We start from the raw sequence: 13453 nt of genomic DNA, 5'->3' as shown, positions 1-13453 counted from the left end.
TTATAATATATTCCTAAAGGTTATTATAAGAGAGAAGGTATTTTAGAAGAAAAAAAATAATAGTACAAAAATAATAACATAAAAGTAATACTATAAAATTTGGAAATTGGACTAATATTGGAATTCGAAAGAAATTTCTTTCCACAGCGATTAACAAAGGTGACTGTAAAGCTACTAGTGTACGGATGCTGGGAAGCGAATCGAGCAGAGTAACGGGAGATTATGGCCTCCTATATTGTATAGAATCGCATTGAAGTGGCAAGGTGAGGAGAGAAACAAAATGATTCACAATTGATTCAAATGACAATTCAAAATTTAACTATTAATTAAACGCTAAATCCTGATTTTTTATTTTATTTTATTAGAAGTGCAATGAAAATTGACGATACTTAAATGAATTGCTAAAAACTTAAGCTCTGATTAATGAGCCCGGTTTTATACAACTAAATAAGACAAAATATCTCAAATTAAAGCTTATTTTTTTAATTCCAATTAATACGTATTACCAATGTTAATTAACCATTAATATCAATAATAATATGGCGAATAGAAACATAACCAAAAAGTATCTTTTCACCATTTACTTTGATTTTTGAACATAGATTACTTTATTTCAATAGCTGGTCGATACTAATTCCGCATTCGGCTCGCACCAACCACAGTGCTAACGTTCTATATCCTCAGTGGTAGACGAGTCGTGGGTTAGAGTATCCTTGCCGTCAAGCTAACCGTGGGAGGTTTTCGTGGTTTTCCTCTCCATAAAATGCAAATACGGGTTAGTTCCTTCGAAAAGTCCTCCACGAAGGCAAATTTTATCCAATACTTGATTCAGGAGTTCCCTTGTCTTCTGGAAGGGGTTCAAAATGACAAGGCTACGGAGTTGAACAAGAGTAGTCGTAAACCCAAAAAATTGGGTCGGCTGTTCAGCGATTTTTATAAAATAAAATAAAATACATATTATCAGCATTAATTAGGCATTATTGTAGTCAATAATAGTATGTCAATTTGTAACGGCTCCTTTAAGCGAATAAGAACCTTTAATTTATTAATTTTGCGTTTTAGTACACAACTAATTTCTTCTATTTCAATATGCATATATTACCTGGATTAATTAACAATCATTGGTGACAATATTAGTATGGCGATTTTTTACGTTTCTTCTAAGCGAATTAGCACCACTTTTCCATTAATTTCACCTTTGAATATATCACTAATGTTTTTCATTTCGATTAACGTTGATTTTAAATTGCTTAAATTTTAGAGTGATACATTTTAAAAGAATTACTATAAACAAAATAAACACGTGGTTTCAGATAATTTTAGAAATATTAATTTGGTGACGTAATTCACGAATGCTACCGCATTAATGTTGTTAATTGAATTTATCTGCCGTAAGGAATAAAAAATAATTAAATTTTAAAGTTTATGCAATAAACTTTTTCACATCAATTTGAGGTATAAACTAGAACATATCACTGATGTTATCTTAAAAATATTTGAAAAACTGAATCACTGAAAGTAAAATTTAAAACAATGAATAACGCTATACTAGTCAGGTAATTCTGTTTCGATTTTGGCTCATTCCATTCGAACAGCTTGTCGTTGAATGTTCTAATGTCAACAATGACCTATCTCGTGCTTCAAATTATTTGTAAGCAAAATTTCATTGCTTTTGGATCATCGGATGGTTTAAGAGTCTATAAAGGACACACAAACCGACATTTATTCATTTATATATTCAAAATCGTGAATAAAATTTTCAGACAAATACCGACACAAATAATAAAGTTAAAATGATTTCAAAGCTTTTTATTTATCATTATTTGTTGACTTTCTCAGTTGCTTTACATTATCAGATTAAGCAAAGCATATGTGTAGTAGTTTATTCTATCAAAATAAAGGCTAACTGTATTCAGCAGCATTTGGCATAATGCTGTTTCTCAAGGCAACTCACTATTTTGAAAATTTACCTCAGTCAAGCTACTTTCTTCTGTACTTCGAGGGGTTTATCTTATAAAATTGCACAGTATTGGTGTCAATAATAATATCTATGGTATCTCGTAATGTCTTACGGTATCCCGTAACGAATAAGTACATTTTCTTCATTAATTTCTCTTTCTAGCTCGTAGCATATTTTTACGTCATTTAGTATTTATAATCAAAATCAATTAAGCATCATTGACATTAAGAATAGTTTGCTCTGATTTTTTGCGCTCTCTTAAACGAAGTGAGTAACATTTCTCCATTAATTTTGCTATTTATTTCATAGCTTATTATTGCATTTTAATTAGTAATTTGCCAAAATTAATCATCCTTGGTGTCAATAATAATATTGGCGTTTTTTTATGCTTATTCTTCAGCGAATTAGTTCCATTTTCGGGAGAATTTTCAGCTAATTATTTCAATTACCGCCAATTTTAAATTGCTTAGTTTTGTAAAATCACGATTTAAAAGCATATCTATAAACATAATAAACACGTGGCTTCAGATAAACTTAGGAATAATAATTCGGTGATGTAGCTTGCTTCAGCTACCAGAATCATGTTGATCATTCAGATAAGCTGGCAAAATAAAATAAAATATAAGTAAGTATAATAGAAAGCGCAATAAACAGCACTTTTTTTATTAGAGCTATAAGCAATATCTTTAAAATATTTGAAAGAACTGATTTGTCCATAGCACTGGCTTCCATTAAGTCAATGAGAAAATTTCATTTTCAAATATCTCTGAATTTAGAACGTAATTCAAAAAAACAAAATCGGGCTTCGTTATTCGTTTATAAATTTACTTATTTAAATTCATTTTCAATCTCGTATTTTCACCAGTTTAATAATATAAAATTCAGAAAATGGAATAAAATTTGAGTTTAAAAGAAATTTCTTTTCACAACGAGTAATAAAGATGACTGTAAAGCTAGTATGCTAGTAGATTCTGGGAAGCGAATTGAGAAGAGTAACGAGAGATTATGGCCTCCTATATTGTATATGATTGCATTGAAACTGGAAGTGGTAAACTGAGGACAGGAAAAATGGTCCACTTGATCAGAAATGGCAGGCTTCAGTACTTAAAATTAAACTATTAATTAAAAGTTAAATCCTGATTTTTTTTTGATTAGAAGTGCAATGAAATATGAACATGCCGAAATGAATTGCTGAAAGCTGAAGCTTTGTTCAATGTATCCGATTTTATGTAGCTATATAAGACAAAACATCTCAGATTAAACTACAATACCGTAAAAAAAACAATTTAAAATTTGAATCAATATTAAAAGGAAACAAATGCATACTCATCTGTCCCCCCCCCCAAAAAAAAATAATGATGCAGAAGCAAACGATAAGAACATTCATACATATCTTCAGTCTTAATTATTGAATATATTTACAATTCAAAGTATAACAACAAACAATAAACCTATTACCGAAGCATTGTCAAATTCTATTTATCAACTTCGTAACGTTTGTAGAGAATACACTTTATAAGTTAATGCATTAATCGAAAAGCATCCCAAGTTAATTAATTAGAAACTAAGTTTAATCCATAATTAATTATAAAAAGAGAGTAATATTTAACCAACATTATTTAAATAATAGTAATTGCGTGTACGGTGCACAAAATGGAAAGCAGTAAAAACTGATCACTGGCTATCTGTCGTTTACATAGTTACAGGCTGGTCTGATGTTAATTTGTTCCAATAGGTTGAGCCAAAGCTGTTCAAAATTCGACTGACAAATTCAAAAGGGTTATAAAATGTATCAAGAAAATTAAATCTTACTTTGAATATAAATTCCTTGCGATTATAAAAATCAAGAAAAAGAAAGCGTACAGGTTCTAATATATCACAGAAAACAGCTACAAAAGATGCTATAAACTTTTTTGTTACAATAAGATTTATTTGATTAATTATCAATAGAGTTGTTCAAAGTGGCTCCCATTCATTTCAATACACAGTCCACAACGACATAAAAATGATTCCCGGACCCTTGACGTACTCGAATGGTGCGTTTTTGATGTCTGTCGAAGTGACGTTGTGAGATTTTTCAGTAGATTCAAAGCCTGCATGCGTTTTCCACGATTTTCCTCCACTAAACGAGGTTTGGGGGTCCATGTTCTATGGTAAGATTTCTTCCCCTCACTACCTTTTATAAACCCACCGAATTTGTTGGCCAAATTTTGGAATTATAGGAATTACCTTGATTAATAGGAATTGTATAATACAAATACGATAGTGTATAAGTTCTGTATTTGATTATTGAAACATTGGATTTAAAATACAGTCATGAATTGAGTGAAATCATCTTAAACTCATTGGGCAGTTTTAATTCGGCGGTAATCATGGTGTAATTAGTATGGAGCTGCCTGTATGTCTTAGCACTTACCAGTGTATCGGGAAAATTCTTATCCGTTAATTTTAACCATGTTTTATTAGAGCAGCGATGGCTCAGGGGATAGAGCGTTCGCCTTCCAATAAGGTGAACCGGGGTCGATCCCGGCGAAAGCTGGTCGATACGAATTCCGCATCCGGCTTGCACCGACCACAGTGATGATGTGAAATATCATCAGTGGTAGACGGATCATGGGTTAGTGACCCCTTGCAGTCATTCTAACCGTGGGAGGTTCTCGTGTTCTTCCTCTCCATGTAACGCGAATGCGGCTTAGTTCCATCAAAAAATCCTCCGGGAAAGCAATTTCTCCCAATACTTGATCCAGGAGTTTCCTTGTCTTCTGGATTGGGTTCAAATTAGTAGTCGTAAACCCAAAAATTGGGTCGGCTGTTCAACGACGGTTATAAAATACAAAATAAAACCATGTTTTATTGAGAGGAGATATTTTTATGGTTGCTGTTTTTTCATGTTTAAATGGAGGAAATATGTTTACTAACCTTGAGAAATAAATGAGACAGCTATATAATGTCTAGCTATAGTTTATGTACAGAAATAAAAATTGGAAATAAAACAGGTTATTTTTCACTCAGTTATCGAATTATATCAACCAAAATTTTCATATAAAGATATAATTCTTTAATTTAAAACGTTTTTTGGAATTAAGGATATATTTTAGTTTCATATGATAATGATATGATAATGATTGCTTTCAATCATACAAGAAATATTAAAAGTTAAACTAATTAATTATTTTTTTACGTAACTTATATTTAATTTAATAAATCTAAATACACCTCGATGCTCAACTTTTAAAATGTTAACTTACTAGCTGAATGCCTGTTCTTCGCAAGGAGTGAATAAAATAAAAAATTATTAATCAGAACTAAACACACGCTATGAAATAATGCACAGACTTGACAGCACGACACAATTGAAGAGTTTAGTGGAAGAACCAGGTAAGTGACATTTTTGGGACATTTAGGAATTAGTTAAAATAACAGTAAGCGGTTGCATTAATATGAGTATGTTTAATGTAATAGTTAATGTTATTTAATGTAATAGTTAATGTGATTTGATGTAATGTTTTAACAAAACTAAGACACTTTAGCTTTTAGTAAACTTGCACGATTTCTTTTTCTTTTTTTAACTTAGGCAGTGGTAAATAAAATAAGGATAAAAACTATTTGTCCCGGCATCTAATAAATCGGTTAATTTAAGAGTTCGGAGACCAATTTGTTTCTTCTTATCCTGATTATAGCCTATGTGTAGAAAATGTCCCTTTTCTGGTTTTCTAAAACTCTTTAATTTATAATTTTAAAACAATGTCATTTCTTTTTGTATTATTGCTTGTTGCTTTTTCCGGTGGCTTTACATTATTATATTAAGCAAAACGTGTTTTTTCGTAGTTTATCCCTTCAGAAATTGACTGTATTCAGCATTACTTGGCGTGATGATATTGCTCGCAGTTAACTCATGATAGCCAAAATTTACTACTATCAAGTAAATTTGCCTGGAACATGTCCCTTTCTAAAGGCCGTGAAACACTTGTTTCCAAAGTATCTGTATTAAAACTGCTTAGTACTAGTGCATTTTCAATAATCAGCAAATATCTAAATATAATATTACTTTACCAGTATAATTAGTACTTATAGCACAATCCTTCACTTTTGAGTTTTGCATGCATTACATTACATTTATCAGTGGCTGCAAACTAAAGCCGAAGTTTCAAAAACAAATAGATAATCTTATAAGACCTTTGAAGCATGAAAATTTCTTTATCTGACCTTTAGTTTATTGTTAAAATTATTTATAAGTAGTGGGGGAAAAAGTTCTTTTAATTCTAATTTACTGAAACATTAATGCACTAGCTATCACTAGAGAAAATATTTTCCTGAACTACTTGAAAACCTGTAGCAGAATTCTTATTAAAACTGCACCAACTACCATAATACCAGTACGAGGGTTGCTATTTATATTTCTGGCCTAATAATGAAAAAACAAGCATGTAGGATCGAAATTGGTTTTATTGTTTTTCAAAATATTCTCCATGATGATCAATACACTTTTGCATGCGTTTGAGCCAATTTTCAAAGCACTTTTTCCAGTCCGATTGAGGTAACTCCAAAACATGCGTTTTGAATGCATCAACCGCTTCTTCGGGGGTCGAAAATCGTTGTCCACGTAATTTATTTTTGATGTGTGGGAATAAGAAGAAGTCATTGGGTGCCAAATCAGGGCTGTACGGCGGATGACCCATCAGTTCGATCTTTCGCTCCGTCAGAAATGCCTTTGTTTGAGTCGATGTGTGAGAGCTCGCATTGTCATGATGAAGAATGATTCGCCTGTTCTTCTGCTTTTTTCGAATTTCTCCGATGACTTCTGGCAAACAAATGGTCGTGTACCATTCAGAATTGACCGTCCTGCGTTGCTCTAACGCCACTGTTGCCACATGACCGTTAATGCCGAAGAAACAGGCAATCATTTGTTTCGATGTGCTTCTTCCTCGAACAACTTTTGTTGGTTTTGCCTCGTCTTGGAAGACCCATACAGTTGATTGCTGTTTTGTTTCCGGCTCATATGCATAGATCCATGATTCGTCACCTGTGTAGATGTTATACACAGCCTTTGATGTACCTTGAACGTATTTTTCCAACATTTCCTTGCACCAATCGACACGAGCCTTTTTTTGAGCGTTTGTCAGATTATGCGGGATCCAACGCGAACAAATTTTTTTTACGCTCAAATGTTCATGCAATATTTTATTGATGCTAGTCATACTAATGTCCAAAGACGCCTCTATCTCACGGTATGTCACATGACGATCTTGCTTTATCAGTTCACGCACAGCATCGATCTTTTCTGGCACAACAACGGATTTTGGACGACCTGCACGGGATTCGTCCTGGATCGAACATCGACCACGATTAAATTCGTTATACCAATTTTTTACAGTGCTGTAGGATGGCGCTTTATCGCTGAATAAAGAATTAAGTTCATCGAAGCACTCTTGTCTTGACAATCCACGTCGAAAGAATAATGGCACGAAAATGTTCACGATTCAATTCCATTTTTTGAAAGAGAAGAACTTTTCAATTTACTGTCAACAACACAAATGAAGCTTTTATGGTAAATCGTCTGCTGAATTTATGTTTAAAAATATCAAACTTCCGAATAAAATCGTCTGCGGTCGCCTAGCAACACTTACTGTTGCCAAGGCCAGAAATATAAATAGCAACCCTCGTAATACGAAAATTAAGCGTCATCTGCGTAAGGCGATTTTCTATGGTTCCCCTAAACGAATTTCCTATTAACCTTTTCTTTATTAACTTTGGTTTTAGCACGTAGCTTATTTTTTAAATTTCAATTAGTACATATTACCAATAGTAATTGACCATTTATATCAATAATATCATCCCCCTAAAGGACTAAGTATCTTTTCTCTATTTACTTTGATATTTAGTAGATGGGTTACTTTTTATTTCAAATAATACATATTTTCAACATAAATTAGGCATCATTGTCGTCAATAATAGTATGAAAATTCTTTACAGTTTCTCTGAACGATTAAGAGCCTTTAATTCATTAATTTTGCCTTTTAGTACATAGCATATTTCTTCTATTATAATATGCATATATTACCTGAATTAATTAACAATCATTGGGATCAATAATAGCATAGCGATATTTTACGTTTCTTCTAAGCGAATTAGCACCACTTTTCCATTAACTTGCCTTTGAATACATGACTAATTTTTTTTATTTCAATTACCGTTGATTTTAAATTTCTCAATTTTCGAGAAATACATTTTGAAAGTATTACTATAAACAAAATAAAAACCGTGGTTTCAGATAATTTTAGAAATATATAGTTTTATAACAAGAAATAAATCTATCATAAAAATAATCATCATCATAATAATAAAAATATCATAAATAATAAATCTATCATAAAAATGTACGGTATTGTTGCAGCTGTAATCGGCCCCGAATTTACTCTAAAATAAGTTGAACCTATTTAAGAGTATATTTGGTACTTATCAAAACTTCGCCTATTACCATAATGCCAATAGCGCCCATAACCAAAATTAAGTATCATTGGTATCAATGTTGTAGTCAATATATGTTGACGGTCCTCCAGCTGACTTCTCAAGGCAATTCATAGTATTGAAAATTTAGCACAGTCAAGCTACTATCCCATGTACTTATATCTTCGAGGGGCAGTAGGAAATTTCTTATAAAAATGCACAGTATTGGTGACAATAATAATATGGCGACTTTTTACGGTATACCGTAACGAATAAGTACATTTTCTCCATTAATTTTTCTTTTTAGTTCTTAGCATATTTTAATGTCATTTTGTATTTATAATCAAAAATAATTAAGCATCTTTGATATTAATAATTGTTTGCTGATTTTTTACGCTCTCTTGAACGAGCTGAGTAACATTTCCCCATAAATTTTTTCTTTCAGTAGATAGCTTATTATTGTACCTTAATTAGTAATTTGCCAAAATTAATCATTCTTATCATCAATAATAATATTGGCATTTTTTTATGCTTATTCCTCAGCAAATTAGTTCCATTTTCAAATAATTTTGTCTTTCAGTACAAAACTTTTGCTTTTATTTCACTTTCCGTCGAGTTTAAATTGTTTAGTTTTACAAAATCGCGATTTAAAAGCATGTCTATGAACATACGTAATAAACACGTGGTTACAGATATACTTAGAAATAATAATTCGGTGATGTAGATTGCTTAAGCTACCACGCTCATGCTGATCATTCTGATAATCTGGCATAACAAATAAAATATAAGTAAGTATAACAGGAAGCACAATAAACAACTTTTTTTTTATTAGAGCTGTAAGCTATAAGTTATCTTTAAAATATTTATAAAAACTGAATCTTCTATAGCTTACTTTAAAACACTGGCTTCCACTAAGTCAATGAGAAAATTTCATTTCTTAAATGTCTCTGAATTTAAAATATGTTTTTAAAAATCAAAATCAGGCTTCGTAATTCGTTTATAGTTTTACTTATTTGGATTCATTTTTAATCTCGTATTTTTTAATCTCGCTTACGGTATATCCGCAATTGGTATATAGACACACAGACACAAATTATTTATAATAAAACACATTAAATAAAACACATTTTAATAGCTCATCCCACCAAAATAATAACTAACTGCATTCAGTGTNAGTCTTTATTTACTTGAAAATATATTTCCAAGCAGATATAATTTAAGATTTTAATGGAAAAGGTAAAAAAGGTAATAACATTCTGAAAAAGCGCAAAATTTAGGGTCTTGAAAACATTGTTAAGATTAACTAGGTATATAGAATTTAGTTTTTTTATGCCATGTCATTCAATAAAACATTTTTAATTAGAAAATGTCTTTCGCAATCAGATTCTTACAATTGCTATAACTTCGAAATCTGACATTCCTAAATTCTTTAAAGCGTTTCTGGGTTTTAGATCTTCACCAATTAGAACTCGTAAAACAGTCATTACTTTAATGGTTCGAAAATTTTAAGGGAAAAAAATTTTTTTTGGATTTTTTAATTGTTTGGAAAATACATTTACGTTTAATTGCTAAGCTTTGTAACTATGCATGCGACGCATTGCTCATCTTTATTTCAATATTATTCCAAATAAATATTTGACTACGTTCATCTAATCAATCTTCCTCGGTAAAGTGGTTCTTTGGTTATGAAGTGGGTGAATAGAATAAGTCGACTTTTCACAAATTTGTGTTGTTCTCGGAAATATCATGGAGAAGAGATTTGCAGTGCATCTGCAGATTTCATGTATGGAGATGGAACTTGTAGCGCAGCTGCAGAGTTCGTGTATGGAGATGGTATTTGTAGTGCAGCTACAGATTTTGTGTATGAAGGTGTGATTTTTAATACAGTTAGCGAATTAGTGTATTTTAAGATCAAAGCAAAAAATGGATCAAAAGGAACGAAGAGAAAGAGGTGCCCAGAAAAACCTCCTCGACCTTCAGTTACCATGATGGTGGGAATATCGAGACATTTTGAGGGTCATCAAATATCTGATGTACCTCCAAGAAAAAGGAGGAAGGTTGTTCAGTAGCAACTGAATTCAACTATAATCATCAGTTTCTATGTTGTGAGTTTATTTCTGTCTTGACCCTGGTTCTGAAATATAATGACTTGGTTACTTGATTGAACCTTGACAAATGGTACCTGTTAATGATACTTGAATTTGGCAGATTATAGCACTTGCTGCATTATTTGACATCTAATTTTGACATCTAATTATAATGCTTGATTGATCCTGATGAAACCTTTTCTTTTTTATGATGTCCAACTATGACAGTATTTGATTGTAATTGTTGAGTATCAGTTCACCCGATGCTATGTTTTGGTTATAAGCTTGTTGTTTGTTCTCGTACTTTAAATTGTAAATTTGCAAGCATATTCAATTATTTCTCAATGCATGTACGTAAATGAAACTTTACATTCATGCTTCAATTGTTCATTAAAACCCACACTCATATCATACAGTTATTATTATACAATTTCTATTATAAAATCTCTAGCGTAACCAAATTGTAACCGTTTTTATGGCAGATAGACGGCGATATCGATTAATGTGTTCCGTTTCTTGACTTGCCCATTGTACGCATAATTACTATTAAAATTATATTGATTGTGTTATTATGTATTAATAGTAAGAGAAGAATAATTGTAAAGATTTTTTACTTTTTCAAAGCTCCAAATAAGAACATTTATGTCCTTTTTAAAAATGTGGTTGTACTAAACAATTATCTAGAACCAAAAGCTAATTTGTTATTTTTTTAAAATTATTTTTCGTGCAAAAAAAAAACTATATTAACGCTATTAATTATTCAAAAGCATCCTAAATTGGATAATATTTTTTCTACAATGATGCACCTTGTCATTTTATAATGGCATTCCATGCATTATTTACTTAGCAATACAAAAATACTAAATAAAATTATATTAGCGAATTCTGCTACCATCCATTTTCCTCCGTCCTACTCCAAAGTATATCTTTCAATCAGCTGATTTTTTTTTGAATATTTAAAATTATTTAAGAAATACTATATCGCAACTTTTATTGATATTTTTTCCTTTTCATCATACAGGTTTTCAGACAAATTTCATACCGTTAATAATTTTCAAGTCTTTAATTTTTAAATGCATTCTTAATTTTTTTTAGAAATGAGCCTATTTTATCAAAATCTCAACTGAATTTGTTAATTTGTATAATATGCATTATAAAAGTCGTAACTTAAGCCATTTGTAATTTGAAAATTATCATTCACTATTTATATTCTGTAATTATATAATAAAAACCACACTGCATAATTACTAAGTTAAATTTACATTTGAATTGAGCTGAAATTTTACCTTAAAATTTTTTCCCTTAAAATATAGCTATATATCATTCATTTCCAAAAATATTAAAGCAAATTTTTGAATTTTTGAATTGTTATTTTTTTAATAATTGAGGCAATAAAGAAATTTCAAAAATATTCAAATTACTTACTTGCTTGCATAATTTCTTTCACTTCTTTTTCACTGATATTTAATGGAAAAATACTTATGTAACTTTATCCTTTTGGAATCTGAAATTTTACCTATCAGAACACTGAAAACAAAACCCAAAGGCACCCGTAGAAATACTTTAAAGGAGTGAAACCAGGAAAGCCTTTAGTTTTAATTAAAAATTTGCCATTAATTTTTTATAATGTTAAAATAATTTTACATTGGCACATCAGAAATTTTTGACGATTCGATAATTAGTTAAAGGTACTATGTATTAACCAACAATTTTAACCACGAAATTTAGGTAAGATTCAAATTTCGAATCCAAAAAAATTAGTAAATATTGTATTTCATCAAAATTAAATTTGCACAAACATTTAATTGTATACAAGAATGAAACGAAAAAATATAACATCTTTTTTTACTCTAAGTTGCCATTAGTATTAATGATCCAAATTTGACTAGCATCAGTTACTTTCATGAGAATGCTGCTATCACAAAAGTTTCGTTCACAATCAATCAATTCCATTGCTTGAATTTCGCTGATAGGAGACCATGCATTACGAACATAGTAAATACAAACATAGCATTATATGTAAATGTCTTAAATCGGACTTTTTAAAGAAAGAAGATGCTATTAATTGTACATCATGTTTTCACAAAGAATATACAAGACCTTTCAAATGAAAGTTTAAGCAATATTCTTTTTTGCATTGATTGGGAATTTTTAACATGTAAATGTTATTCAGCTTAAAGTCAAAGAAATTTTTACGATTATAATTATTTTACAATTATATTATTTTAAGCATAAATGTAAAAATTTCTGAAATTAAAATAATAAACACAATGCTGATAATAAAAATACTCACAAGTTTGTTGTTGTTGTTAATTTACGTCGCACTAGAGCTGCACAATGGGCTATTGGCGACTGTCTGGGAAACATCCCGGAGGACGATCCGAAGACATGCCATCACAATTTTGATCCTCTGCGGAGGGGATGGCACCCCCGCTTCGGTAGCCCGACGACCTGCGCGCGAAGTCGAGCACTTTACGGTAGCACAGTTTAACGAGGACCAATACCGCACACCCTCGGTCCCTACGCAGACTGATCCAAGTGGTCACCCACCCGCACACTGACCGCAGCCAGTGATGCTTGACTTCGGTGATCTGCTGGGAACCGTGTCTTAACGATCAGTCCACTGCGGGACCACAAGTTTGAGATAGACTTTAAAATCAACGTTAAACGAAAATTGCTTCCGATATCATACCCAAAGATTAAAAGTAGCCAAATTTTAAATAAATTCAACTGTTTTCATGACACTTAAGCACTATCTACTATAAGGATTTTCTAACGTTATATTTCATAAAATTTTATCATTGCAAATATCATACCAGACAAATCCAATTTTCTAAAATTTTGAAAATTTATAACAAGCTGTAGAAGAAATTACACAATACAGTAATTAAGAAGAAAAAAAACATGATAAGCATTACAACTATTTCACAGCAAAATAATTTTATTTAAAAACAGAACA

The sequence above is a fragment of the Parasteatoda tepidariorum genome, chromosome 1, assembly GCF_043381705.1.
Source record: "Parasteatoda tepidariorum isolate YZ-2023 chromosome 1, CAS_Ptep_4.0, whole genome shotgun sequence".
Classification (NCBI taxonomy): Eukaryota; Metazoa; Arthropoda; class Arachnida; order Araneae; family Theridiidae; genus Parasteatoda; species Parasteatoda tepidariorum.
Note: the sequence above shows the minus strand (reverse complement) of the source record.